Source organism: Typha latifolia, chromosome 15, assembly GCF_019914945.1.
Source record: "Typha latifolia isolate L0001 chromosome 15, TyphaL0001v2, whole genome shotgun sequence".
Lineage (NCBI taxonomy): Eukaryota > Viridiplantae > Streptophyta > Magnoliopsida > Poales > Typhaceae > Typha > Typha latifolia.
Window position 1 is genome coordinate 3,273,067 of NC_133100.1, and position 15,567 is coordinate 3,288,633.

The following is a 15,567-nucleotide window of genomic DNA, read 5'->3' on the forward strand; positions in this document are numbered from 1 at the left end:
CTCTTTTGTGTTGCCATGGATCTAATGGTTGGTGTCATCACGAAGGCGTTCCAAGAAAGGCTGGCTATGGTACCAACTTGTCATAATCACCTTAGAGAAGATAATTTTAATTAGTGATGCAAGTCAGGACAAACATGGAGCTTTTGAAGGCAAGATGGATCAATCTAATAGTTTAAATGACCTAAAATTTGCATATTTTTGTTCCTTTGGAAGTCAAAAATATAACACATCTAGAATCTCATCGATTGGATAGGTAGGTCAAAAAATATGGTGAAAATACTGATCAAATATTGAGAGGCAGCAAGATGAACATGGATGACAGAAAATGACGATATTGTTAGGGATAAGGTTATGGAAGTGGAAAATAATTGCAGTGGATAGGACAGTACCTTAGCAAGTCGAGGGGCGCAAAGGAGGCTTCTAGGTGGAACTGGTCATCAGACTAAAAAGGGAGAAACGGCAAAGGTGTATCCTCGGTCATGGGTTGAATCTTGGAGTGGGTGCCGAGAGGGAGAGAAGAGGAGGGAGAAGGTGGCTCAAGCTTAGATATGAAACAACTACCTAAATATTCAATAATCGCAAAGTGGCTCCCATTGCACACATTTGGAGGCTAGCCAAATGTCCAAAATTAGTTAAATAAACCCTAATATGAAATATCCTAGCCATATAGCATTCAAACAGCCTCTCGAGGTCGTTTGAACAGCCAAAATGAAACATTTAATTAGGGTCTTTTTATTGCATTAGTTATTTATTTTTATTAAAATAAATTTTCTGTATGTCACGTTTGAACGCAGTTGGGGGGGGCATTCGAATGCATTTGTGAATGCCTGCATTAGGTTCGCAAATACAGAGAACGTGAAATGCACGTTCAAATACGATCGGGCACATTCGAACGCGACGTTCGAACGCCTGCATCGCGTTCGCATCGACAGAGAACGCATTTTGTGCATTCGAACACGATTAAGCGCGTTTGAATGCGATTGGCGGGAATCTTCTAGAATTAGGATTAATTATTATTATTAGAATTTATTGGCTAGCCTCTGTAAAAGTGTGGATGGCAGCCAAAATCATTATGCTATAGAAATATTGGTTTCTTGCCTCTCTATTTTCTCTCTAGTCTCTCTACCCTAATCTCCCTCCTTCCTCTTCACCAACCTACCACCTCTACCGTTGGCAAGGTCTCTCCTAACTTCTAATCTCCCTCGTCGGTCGTAAAATGTAACACCCGCAACCCTAAACATGTGCATGGCACGAGCCCACATGGCACCTGATTATTTTGTTAAGTACTAACAATCAAATAAACATGTATAAACATCATAATTTATCCACAAATCTAAACTAAAAAAAACACAAGTCTAACTGCCAACAGTACACAGATAACCCTACTTGGGCCCCACACAAGCCACAACACATCATTAAGAGCTTTTCACCATAACATATACACAATGGTGGTACATATATAATTATACAAATACAAAGTCATATGCTAAAGTATAAGTTAAGGATAAAGACACACTTTGGAGGATGTCTACTAATACATCAAATAAGATAACACATCTAACGCATAACACTAACTACACACTACTCTTCACCTGGGTTTTAGGAAAGGAGAAAACAAAGAGAGTCATGAGCTAAAGGCTCAGTGAATAGACCTTACTTCGAATTAGTGAAGCCAAACAAAGAGTAAATCATGTACTGGATAATATGAATCAGAAAGAGCATCATATTATGAATGAGAGTATGAATGCAACCTCAATAATATATAATTGAAATGTAGATAACATGTCATAACTGATAAAAGCATATAATCATCAACAATAAGTAAATAAATCTCCATGTCATAGTATCATCATGACTTTCTCAAATATGACACATGATGTATGCCATCTATGACCATGTTATGATATCAAATGCAACATATATGATGTAAATTAACCACTTGATAATCATGTATTTAGATGAGAATAAAATTATATGCAGTTCTCAACATCTTAGTCATCAATATCAACTCTATATGTCATCATCATACTAGACCACTGTGCACAACATCCATCCAGACTGGGCACCCTTCTAGCTGATAGAAATCTCGTGAGGATAACTCGCCACATATGCCCTAGCGAATGGCATGTGTCCGAACGTCTGCTGCGCATACAGACTAATGACCTCGGACGTAAGGCCAACAGGATCGCGACTATGTCGAGCGATCAATCATCCACCAAGCGCGTCCTAACCCTCGCGCCCACTCGGGTATCCTCATGCTTTCCATCAACTATCCTATCAATCACATTTAATGCTTTCCATCTAAATGACAAATCATATGCATATATCCAGTATGATAACAAGTTAATGTATAATAGGAATTTAGGTGGAGTAGGAATCAAGAGAAAAATAATGCAATGTAGACTCCAACCATGTATCTAACACATGCATACTCCTGCTAGTCTATCACATGCACACTCATACTAGAAATCACTCTGACACAAAGTCATAACAGTATAATTATCTCTATTTATCATCAATGTACTCATATCTCAGATCAGCCTAATTAGATGCATGATAAAATATGCTAGATTGTAATCATCTCTAGATAAAGTCATATAATCTTGTTGGAGGCCAAAACATGCATGTGCATAATATATAATATAACCTAATTTCAGAAAGGCGTCTAGGGGATAAGACTACTCACCAACACTGCAAATACCAAACAACCACTCGTTCACGTTGCTACAAAAATTATCAAGCCTCGATAGCTAAGTCCACGGGGTCTTGAACAGGGGGGTCGGAATCTGAAATTATTTAAGTAGTATGATGTTAGTCATTTATCTAATTAAAATCCGTTCATGTAATATATGATGATTTAGAAGGTTTTAGAATTTCTACTTTTTAGAACTACCTAGATTTTTAATTATAGATAAAAATATAAATATAAATATAGATGAAAACCTAACTATAATTATATCTTGATTAATTAGAGATTACTTTATAAAATAATAAATAAATACATAAGCCTAGTATTTTATTTGTTACAAAAATAACAATATATAATAAATTAATAGAATTACTTAAAATGTATATCATAAGAATATTAGAATATAAATCTAATAATTATAATTTACAAATCTATCTATTAATCTAATATACATATAAGTAAATAAATAAATAAATAAATAAATATAAGTATTACCTATATTTATGTGTAATAATTTATAACCTAATTAATAATCAATAAATTTTAATTAACAATAATCATAATGATGAATATGTATTATTATTAAAATAAATAATGTCTAAATCTATTTGTATTAATTAAGACAGAAATACCTAAATAAATAAATAATAAAATTAAAAAGGATAATGGATCTCTAGTACTAGTGCTGGGCTTGGCCCAGCACTTGCCTGCTACAGTGTTGGGCTCGAGCCCAGCACTAGCCTGCTATAGTGCTAGGTCAAGCCCAGCACTGTTACAGAAAATAAGAAGAGAAGAACCAACTGAGGAAGAAGAAGAAGAAAGGAAGAAGGAAGAAGAAGGAAGAAGAAGAAGAGAAGAGAAGAAGGGAAGGAAGAGGAGGGAGGTGCAGACCCGGGCCAGCGGGGAGGGCACCGGCCATTGCTGCTCAGCTCAGCTCCGACGAGCCCGAGCTCGGGGCAAGGAAGAGAGAAGGGGAGAGAGAGAGAGAGAGAGAGAGAGAGAGAGAGAGAGAGAGAGAGAGGAAGGAAAGGAGAGAGAGAGGGAGTGAGAGGTCTCACCGACGGCGGCGGCTCTAGGGAAGGTGTCGGCAATGGAGAGAAAGGAGTGCGAGAGAGAATAGAGAGAGAGTAGAGAGAGAGTAGAGAGAGAGAGAGAGAGAACGACGGTGGAGGGGAAAAAGGGTGGCGGTGCCGGGGCCTACCACGGCTAGCTGGCCACGGCCGGTTGGCTGCGGCCGTGGTGGTGGCATGTGGCACCTCACTATGCAAGCTGCTGGGTACGAGGCCACTGCCCTTTATTTTTTTTAAATCCCTACTTGGGTTATTACATGTCGAGTCCTCCCTCTTCTTTGGGATCTCGACCACTTCTTCCCTTTCGTCTTTATCCCTTAACAACATCCACCATGCTCTATCCACCCACATCTCCATTATCATCCATTACCCTAACATCCACTCCACCTATTATCACCACCATCATTCGCACTAAATCGTAATTTTGTCATTGTTGAAGTTCGAATCTACAACGGGCATAAATACAAAAAACGTAGATCAGGAAGTTACAGATCGATTCCAGTTGGTTTCGTAATTTTTTATTACAGAAGAATATTTGGTAAATAATTTTCCTTGGTTGCGCAGACTACTTCTTACAATAAATTCAGATCTTGAAGGAATCGTTGCATGACTTATCATTGGTATCAGAACCAGGCGAACCTTAGACCTCTATTAATAGTTGAAACAAGAAAGATGACATCGACAAGGAAACCAATAGAGAGCAGACCAACAAGGGAAGACTCAACCCACGATAATCCTAACTGTGAGGTCGATTCCTTTGGAGCGACCACGGTAGGACCGAGTCAACCAACGTCTATGGGTGTGAATATGGGCTTGGCGAATGAACTTAGTGGCATGTTCCAAGCATTGCTGCATAGAGTTGACGCGATGCAGATGATCATAATGCTTTAAAGGAATATGTCATGAATCGATCGACTTCGTCATCTCCTCGACGAAGATTGGTGCCTCAAGAAGGACCAGCGGTGGGACCACATTGAACCGATACCCCACAGGTCCAAGTGCGACATATTAATGTCAATAATCCTCTTTTACCTATTCCTACACATCATCCCCCACCTTTGTTACGAAACCCAAGACCGGTGGTGGTGGAAACCGAGAGGCGAGCGACACTAGTGCGCTTCGTTGATGAGGAGGATGGGCACTTTGAGGATGAGGTTGATCCCTTCCGAGATGGTGATAGACGTGCTCAAGAATTTAGAGAAGGAGATCAACATGCACAAAGGTTCAGATCTGAACCAAGGATTTTTTGCGAACCCGACAATGCTATTCGGGGAGAACCGCACGCTTGGACTTTCCAAAATTCCAAGGCGGTGATCCAATGGATTGGGTGTTTTAAGCGGAGCAATACTTTGATTGTCAAGGGATAGCGAAAGACACAAGGGTCCAGATGGCACGCTTTCACCTCCAAGGAGCGGCATTGCATTAGTATCGATCGATTATTCGTGGTGGAGGATTTACCACTTGGGCTGACTTTTGTAGGAGGATTACACGTAGATTTAGAACAGTGACATATGAATATTTGTTGCCACATTAAGCAAGATGGTTCAGAGGATTACTGTATTGGCGTACCAAGCTGAATTTGAAAGAGTTACTAGCCGTTGTGAGCCACCTTGGCCCGAACCGGCATTGATGAGAACATTCATTTTAAGGCTACGGGATGAGATACAGGTGGATGTTCGTGCTCTTTGTCCTACCACTCTTGAGGAGGCCTTTGAGAAGGCCGTGAGGATGGAGCAAAAGCATAAGGCTATTAAGATGGTAGCGAAAACAAGTTGAGGCAACCGAGATGGGTGGTTTGCGCCTAGAACGCCAGCCAGAAATTCTACAAGTTCAAAGACAGCGATTGTTAGTACTAGACCACGACCACCTTTAAGACCTTCTTCCGATGTTAGAGGAGGCACAAGACCCCCTGTTCGAACTCTCATACTGCCTAGGTGGAGGAGCGAAGAGCAAAGGGCCTTTGCTTTCGATGCGATGAACGTTTCACCCTCGATCATCGGTGTTCCAAATCGATCGAGAGTGTGATGGTCATCGATGGTCTCGAGGAGGACGATAAGGTCGTTGGTGATGGAGAGTGTACAGAGGAGATTCATGAGGAGGCCATTGAGGAGGGCGAGGAGGAAGATATCCAAGCTGAAATATCGATGCATGCATATTCAAGTACTTCCGCACCGAGGACGTTATGGGTAGATGGACTCATTAGAAAGCATTGTGTGCACATCCTCATCGATTTTAAGAGTACACACAACTTTCTAAAGAGGTTAGTGAGGAGATTGGACTTGGATGCTGAATCGACCATGGGGTTTGACGTTGCTATTAGAGACGGCACGAAGCTTAAGGCGGAGAGCTTGTGTCATCGGGTCGATATACGGGTGCAAGGACGCGACATCATTATGGACTTTTATCCGTTCGCGCTACGAGGAGCGGACATTGTTCTTGGCACTCAGTGGTTATAAAGCTTGGGACCCGTCACTTTTGATTTTCAGAGCATGTGGATGAAATTTAAGCAAGAAAAAAAGATGTGCGACTTGATGCCATTCGATCTCCGCCGATTCCTGTGATGCAGCCGATGGTGGGGCTGCAATGTATGAGTGATTTGACCTTTCTTCTTCAATTAGGACTAACAGGAGACGAGCCTCAAATGAGTCTAGATACTACTATCGAGTTATCTAATTTATTAGACAAATTTGTTGGACTGTCCGAAGAACCAAAGGAGTTACCACCAAGGAGTACGGCAGACCATCGCATAGAGATTATGCTCAGGATTGCACCAGCGAATGTGAGACTATATTAGTATCCGCATATGCAAAAAGAAGTTATCTCTAAGATGGTAGCTGAGATATTGGAGCAAGACCTCATTCAACTCTATTATGAAGATATATTTTGGTATTCTTTGACAATATTTTGGTGTATAGTAGGACTGAATTGGAGCATTGATGGCATTTGAATGATGTGTTGAATTTATTTATTAAAGCAAAACTAGCTAAAGATTAAGAAGTCCAAGTGCCTATGGAGAGTATCACAAGTGGAGTATTTAGGCCACATCATCTCAGTAGAAAGTGTAGTGGCAGATCCTCAAAAGGTAGCACGCATGATCGCTTGGCTAATTCCTACTACTACAATAGGATTGCGAGGATTCTTGGGGCTGACCGGATATTATTCCCGGTTCATTGCCGGGTATGATAAGATCGCTGCTCCTCTCACTTTTTTGTTGAAGAAAGACTCTTTTAGATGGACGGATGAAGCTACAAAAACCTTTGAAAAATTAAAAACAGCAATGACGACGGCTCCCATTCTAGCGCTACCGGACTTCACCAAAGAGTTCATTGTGGAATGTGATGCGTCGGGAGTTGGCATAGGAGTTAATGCAAGGAGGACATTCCATAGCCTTTCTTAGTAAGGCTTTATCACAAAAATCTCAGCAATTATTGATTTACGAGAGAGAGATGTTGGCAATTCTACATACGGTGACAAAGTGGAGGTCTTATTTGATCGGTAGGTGATTCATTATCCGAACCGATTAAAGGAGTCTTTCATACTTTATGGGATAGCGTATTCACACTCTGACACAGCAGAGATGGGTCACAAAATTTCTGGGGTATGATAGTGAAATTTAATACAAGAAAGGAATGAAAAATAGAGCGGCGGATGCACTATCACGCCAACCCGATACCGCCGAGCTTGCAGCCTATTCTTCTCCCACTTTTCCTTTTGTTGATGAGATGAGGTATGCATGTACATCTAACCCAAATATTTTGAGATTGTTACGGGAGATGATGGATGATTCGGATCGCCATCCAAAATTGAAGAATCGAGGCAGTTTGCTTGCTGACTACGATACATTCGGGTGCCCACAAATGATGGATTACGGCAGAAATTGTTGGAGCACTTCCACCAAACTCTAGAGGCTGGTCATGAGGGTGTCTTGAGGACTTATAGAAGGATATCTCAGAGTTGCATGTGGCCAGGATTGAGGCGGGATGTGAGGAGTTTTGTCCGTGCTTGCGAAGTCTATCAAGGGCTAAGGCACCACATTGAAGACGGCCGAATTAATACAGCCTTTACCTATACCTAATCGTGTTTGCGAAGACATTTCTATGGATTTCATAGATGGTATGATATGATCTCCCCTTTAGGCTAAGGTTTGATCTCTTCCGATTTTTAGATCTGGAGTAGATATGGCACGGAACTTTATAAACCGATCCCGAAATATTCTGTCGTCAGATCGATGTGACATTTTTATATGTTGTAGCCTCGGAAAAGAGCTTTCCAACAAATTAAGTTTCAGGCAAATCAGATGTAGAGGTCTCGAGATATCATCCAATTAGTGGACAAACATCAGGGGGTCTAATCAGGATCCGTGGATGGAGGCACGAGATCCTATATGATGGTGGTTGGTGGTGGACCGGCGTTATTGCGGTGGCACCGATGAAAAGTGGTGGTGGAAGGGTTAGGGTTGATGGAAGGGTTAGGGCAAGTGTTGGATAGATTGGAAGAAGGGGAGAGAGGGCCACCCCTAAGGGACTAGGGTGATTGGCCGGTCGAGGGAGGTTAGAAGCGGCATTGCCGGGGATCGAGAGAATGGGAGCGAAGAAGACGAAGGAGGCAAGGCAAACTCAATTCATCAATAATGACTCCATGGTTGCCATCCACACCTTGGCTAACCAACAATTCAAAATTAACCCTAAACAATGCATTTTCGCAGACCGCATTCGAACGCGCCCGATCGCGTTCGAATGCACTTATTTCTCACTTCTCTGGATTTGCGAACGAGATGCAGGCATTCGCAAGCGCGTTCGAATGCACAATTCGCACACTCTGGATCTGCGAATGTGATGCAAGCGTTCAAAACCGCGTTCGAACGCACTCCACCTGCGTTCAAACGCGACATACAGAAAACTTATTATTTTAAAAATTAAACACTAAAACAAGAGACAAAGATACCCCTAAAGTGTATCCATGCTTGAGACGACATCGGTGAAATCCGAATCGTATTAGGGTCTTTCACTGGTACGTGGTTATTCAGTTATTTTTGTGGCCGTTGATAGGTTGAGCAAGTATGCGCACTTTTCGGCATTGCCACATTCATTTTCAGCCAAGTTAGTGGCTAAAATTTTTGTGAGAGATGTTGCTCGGTTACATGGCATGCTACGCATGATTGTCTTAGATCATGATCGTGTATTTATGAGCAACTTTGGATGGAGTTTTTCAAATTGTAGGGGACTCGATTGAACTTTAGTTCGGCCTACCATCCACTATCGGACATCCAAACCGAGGTGGTCAATCGAGACATTGAGCAGTACTTGAGATGCTTTATTGGAGAGATATCAAAACGATGGTTAGAGTTCTTACCGTGGGCGAGGTGGTCTTACAACACCGCCTACCACAGTGGCATTGGCATGACTCTGTTCGAGGTGGTGTATGGGCGAAGGTATTCGACATTGGATGACCTAGTGGCATCTGCAGATCAGACGAAGGTAGACTTAGCTTTGATGGATAGAGACGCCACATTAAGGAGGTTGCGTGCCCATCTTAAACTTGCTCAAAACCACATGAAGTAAGTTTATGATCGCAGTCATAGGGAGCAGAAATTCGACATTGGCAGTTTGGTGTTTGTGAGGGTGCAATCATATCGATAGGTGATATTGTGTCTGATGCGAAACCAGAAGTTAGAACATTGCTACTTCGGTCATTTTCGGGTGTTAGAGCATATTAGTCCAGTTGCATATCATTTGGAGTTGTTGGAGGGGTCGTGAGTGTATACTGTCTTTTATGTTTCATTGCTGAGGGAGCGGATTGGAGATTATAAGGTCGTTGGATCAGTTCTATCGGAGCCATTGGAGGAGACAGAGATCGTAGAGCCAATTCGTGTACTTGCTAGGCGTCGACGACGACACAGTACTAGATTCTAGTCGAGTATCTTGGCAAGCCATCCGATGAGGCGACATGAGAGTTGGAGACTAATATTTTAAAGTGTTTCCCTGACTTTTCACCTTGAGGACAAGGTGGGGGATGCGTGGTGGGCTAATATATTTAGTTAGAGTCTTTTCTTATTGCATTAGTTATTTGTTTTCATTAAAATAAATTTTCTTGAGGTCACGTTCGAACGCGGTTGGGGCCGCGTTCGAACGCATTTGTGAACGCCTACATCAAGTTTGTAAATACAAAGAACACAAAATACATGTTCAAATGTCTGCATCACGTTCGCATCGACAGATAATGCATTTTGTACGTTCGAACGCGATCGAGCGCGTTCGAATGCGATCAGCGAGAATCTTCTAGAATTAGTGTTAATTATTGTTATTAGGGCTTGTTGATTTGATGATACCCGGCCGTCAAGTCAAGCTTGTTGAATATGGTTGCCCTAGCAAGGTCGTCCAGCACCTCTATGATCGGAATGGGATGTCGGTCCTTAACGGTGATAGCATTTAGTGCCTAGTAATCGACACAAAAATACCATGTCATGTCCTTCTTTCGCACCAATAGCACGAGCGATGAGTAAGAGCTATGACTTGATTGTATGAGGCCTTGCTCCAACATCTCGGCTACCATCTTGGAGATTACTTCCTTTTGCACATGTGGATACACTACTCGACAGACGAGAGAGATTAGAAGTTAGAAGAGACCTTGCCAACAATAGAGGTAGTAGGTTGGTGAAGAGGGAGGAGGGAGATAGGGTAGAGAGACTAGAGAAAGATAGAGAGGCAAGAAACTAATATTCCAATAGTATTATAATTTTAGCTACCAATCACACCTTTATAGAGGCTAGTCAATAAGCCAAAATAACAATTATTAATCCTAATTCTAATGGACTCCCGCCAATCGCGTTCGAACATGCCCAATCGCGTTCGAACACACAAAAGGTGTTCTCTATCGATGCGAACCTGATGCAGACATTCGAACGCGCATTTCGTATTCTCTATTTTTGCGAACCTGATGCAGGTGTTCGCAAAGGCGTTCGAACACACCCTAACCGCGTTCAAACGCAACTTACAGAAAATTTATTTTAATGAAAATAAATAACTAATGTAATAAGAAAATACTCTAACTAAGTGTATCAAATTTATATTATCCAATATATAATTTACTCTCTGTTTGGTATCACTGATTTAGGGTAAAGTCTCTTCACGGAGCCTTTTACTCATGACTCTTTTTATTTCTTTTCTAACCCCTCAGATATGTGGTACGTGATAGCAACTTGAGATATCCTGAAAATATATTTTAGGATAATAATGTGAGCTATAGGTGCGAGACGGTATAGATGATATTTATATAAAAATTGAGTTGTATCGTTGTTTGTTATATTTATACTTTATTGTATCAGATGATGATTTGTATAATACATGTCAGATTATAGTTTACTAATGTATCAGTTGTTTTAGTTATATCTTGATGGTTTGTCGTGGCCTATGTGGATCCTACTAGATTATGTAGTGGTCTAGTGTATATTATTGTGGATTTAGATATTCATATGTTAACAAGTTTATTTAATTAATAGTATGATTTATTTGGTGATGGATTAATGTAAACATGGATATGTTAGAATGTTTTATTTAATTATGTCATGATTATATGTGCATAGGAATGTATCTGTGTGTGACAGATCTTGCCCAACATGTCGTGGGCACCACGCGTGCCCGTGCCGGGCAGGGGCGTTATAAGTCAGGCCTCAATAGACAGGAAGGACTAGCTCCACTGGACAGTCACAGACAATGACATTTTCAACGATAAATCATCATTGCGTATGCTGCTCTTACTAATGAGAACTAGGAAGCGTTGACATCTACCATGAGCATTGTAGGCATTTGGAGGAAAGTGTGGAAAGGCTCTAAGACCATCCCTAGAGTCAAAATGTTCATTTGGCACACTTTAATAGGTGCAATTCTTGTTTGAGAGACTCTTAATAGAAGACGGTAAAATACCCAGAGACGTATTTGCAAAAAGATCATATTATGTTTAGAGAAATTAACCAAATAAAGTGACTATAATCATCAATAAGAACAACATAATAAGAGAATTGCTATGTGACGAATGGGAGCAAGATCCCATACATCGCAATGATTCTCAAGCAATCCAAACTGTTTATCAAAAGACAATAGAAAAGGAAGTCTTGCCAATTTTATAGCTATCACAAAAGATATTGTTTCCAATAATTTTTATTAATCCCATGGACTTCAAAAGTTCAATAGAAGTGGATTGCGGATGTCCAAGTTCAAATACCATACATCAGAGTCAACAACTTGATAGCGATCTGAGAAGAGAGCTTTGTGATGCGTTCAAATTGTATATAATTTACCCTTCTTGTGGCTCTTCAAAAGAACTTTGTTTGTCGCTCAATCCTTGATAGTAAACCCAAAACCAAAGAAGCCACATCTAACTTAAGAATCAGATGTTAATTGACCAATAGATAGTAAATTCTCTTAAAGATTAGGCACAAGTAAGACATTTTTTAAAGGAACAATTAGAGGATCATCGCCAATAAGGCATCACCAATATGAGTAATTGGTATCAAGGCCCCATTGCCTAACCATCACTTGGTCATTACTAGTATGTGGATGAATATTATGTAGAATACCTAGGTTCGATGTCATGTGTGCTGAGGCTCCTGTATCCATTTATTGTCATCACCGGTGTTAAGAGTGAGTGCCACAAAAGCTTCGGGTATATCATTGTCTTGGTAGGACTTGTCAAATCGATGCCAACATTTAAGGGCATCAGTCCATATTTGTGATAGATCTAGCATCTCAGAATATTTGCATCTTTGTTGTTGTTCCTATTTGGAAGAGACGGGAGAGGAGAATTGCGCAGGGACTGTCATGTAGGAGTACAAGCATTTTGATGATAGAAACCCTTACTCTTTCAAGGAAAAAATGTGTTGATTGTTCTTGCCTCCACCTTTGCTATTGTTGGTATAGAGAGCTTTATGTTTATTGCTTAAGCAACATGGTTGTTTAGCTCAACCGTATGAACATTGTGACGAATTTAAAATCCGTGAAAAAAGGAACAACTTCACTATACGATGGCATAGGTGGTTTAAGCATTGTAGTAATAAAACTTTTAATATTGTGCACCAAGTCCATTGAATAAGAAGAAACTTTTTTCTTTAGGGTTAAATGCATTTTACCCTTTCTATACTTATACCTAAAATCATTTTACCTCACTGTACTTTAAAAAGTTTCAAATCAGTCTCGTGCTTATGACTAAAGTGAGAATATTAATTTTTCTATTAAATATAATCAAGTACCATAGCAATTTTGATAATTTTGCTATATTATATTAAAATCTACATGTCTTCTCTAACAAACATAATAGGAGCATTTTGGTCATTTTGACATTATTCAGTTAAGTTTAACAAAAGAAACTAACAGTTTTATTTTAGTAATAAGTATAGGACTGGTTTGAGTCTTTTTTAAGTATAGGAAAGTAAAGTGATTTTAAACATAAGTATAGAAAGTAAAATATATGTAACCCTTTTTTTTATTATCATGGTTTCAAATTCTAGCCAAACTATCACAAGTACCTTTAAATTTCAAGTATTCATCTAGAGACAGTTAAGAAGTCTTATGCATGTAGTCTAATTCTTGGCAAAGTTGGAACTCTCTTTTTTGAGAAGATTGGGTGTAGGATTCTTAAAGCGTTACCAAATCTTTGATGTTGTGTCAACACCACCACAAGGCCAAGTGTACTTCAGTGAGGGTTCCAAGTATCCGTCCAAAAGGCACTATTGTTTTGTCGCCAAGTAGTAAAATCAGGATTTCCATCATGAGAGGCTTTAAGACTAAAACTAATGAACTCATTAGGAGCACTTGTGATCCAGTGAGAATTCCCACAAGGTCATGGCTCTGAGCCAAAAAAGAACTTTCTCTTTCCACAAATGATAGTTATCATGATTCAATCATAGGGTAACAAAATTTCCCACGTTAAATACAGTCAACATTATTGATTGAGGATTATTTTGAACAGAGAAAAAAAATAGAAGAAAAGAAGATGGATAAGAATGATGTTAGCATTTGACTCTATAAATAGATACATGAAGATCACAATTACTGAAATAATAAAGATAAGGAATAAAAAAATAAATAGAAAATGTTTAATCTATTGTAGTATATTTGGAATGGGATTAATAAGTTTCTTTGTAAGAGTAATTTTGTCTTTTTCTATAATTGAGGCAATGGTCATAGAGATTTTCGATGGTTGTGATTGCTTGTGATAAAATCTTTGCTGGAATGGAAGTTGTCGAGCCGCAAAACCTTTGCAGGATGATTGATCCTTGTCGTCAATGACTTCGCCATAATCAATCTTCGTCGTGAAGAATAATATGGTTATTACACTCTCGATGGAGGATTGTAATGAGGGGAACTCTCAATCGAACTACCAGCCTTGTTAATAGTCTCATTTTCATATCCGATAGCCAGAGAAGAATTAACATAAGCCAATAATGCGACCTCAGAAAGTGGTATAGGCATGACGTCTATCAGAAGAACAAGAGGGGTGAAATCTCACCTTGTACAGTTAAGGGAGGAAGAAGTGCCAGAGTTGAAGAACCCCCCATCGCCAAATCGTCTCCTCACCATTCTTTCATAGCTCCTAGACATCCAATTTGTATTGCTTTCTTACACACTTATTTGACTGACAATATTTTACCTCCAAATAGAGACCTATGGATTCTCGATTTTTTGTAAACAAGCTCCAAATTCAATAAGGAAATCTTGAAGATTCACAGAAATGATCTTATTAGAATTGACATCTAGTCTTCAGAATATTCTATTGTGTTACTTTTCATGCGCTGTAGCAAATTACTGGAAAAATGGTGTCATGGACAATATGCTATATTTATCATAAACGAGGTTTTGAATCTTTCTTCAGATTTTCTCACTTCAAACTTTTTTTTTGGGTCAGAACTTAAGGTAGCCAATGAAAACGGTGCACTTCGAATTTCAACCAAAAACAACTATACAACATAAGCCCCTTTTAACCAATGGAGCATTATCCATTAGCCTCTCAATTCATCCTTGTACAAACTGAAAGAATCTAGTTCTACAAGATCATTCTCAACAGTATCCAACAAGTGAATTTTCTCCATCCTCTTCTTCCAGAACTTGCAATTACTGATTAATAGAAAACAAAGAGTGAAAGATTTGGATACATCATTTGTTGTTGCAACACTACCAAGCATTCAATCGAATTGCTAAGCGAATAACTTATTCCCCCACTTGTTGCTACAATAGTGGCATGCATTGCCACATGAGCCCCTCCAGCTTTGCTTATTTTTTCAACCACGGGCATAAAATGTTAGCTCAGGTACCACAACTATTATTTTCCTACAAGAAACTAGAAACTAAGCAAAAAGATGTCATGAAAATTTATAAGACTAGTCACCAAAAAAGATAACACCAGTCCAGTATATTACTTTGCACACTATATATGGATGGACTAGAAGGTATTTTAATGACTCAATTAGAATAACTTTCTTTAAAACGCAGAGATACCCATGACCAACTATGCAAAGAAGTGAACAAAACCACTTGAAGAGCTTCTAATGGTAGATGATAGTGAATTGAACATACCTTAGTTGCCACACAGAAATAATATCATGGTAGCTCAGGATTTCCCAGCTGTAGTGAATGGAGATCCTCTCCAGCAATGCAGATAAGGCTTCATACTACACCTGTACTTCTCCATGAAACCTTTGATGCATGGAAATGTATTTAGTAGAGGATCTCTACAAGCTAAAGAACCACATAGAACAGAGACATTGGATATTAAGTAGTAGATTCTGCCATGGAAGTGTGGAACAAAAATCAGAAA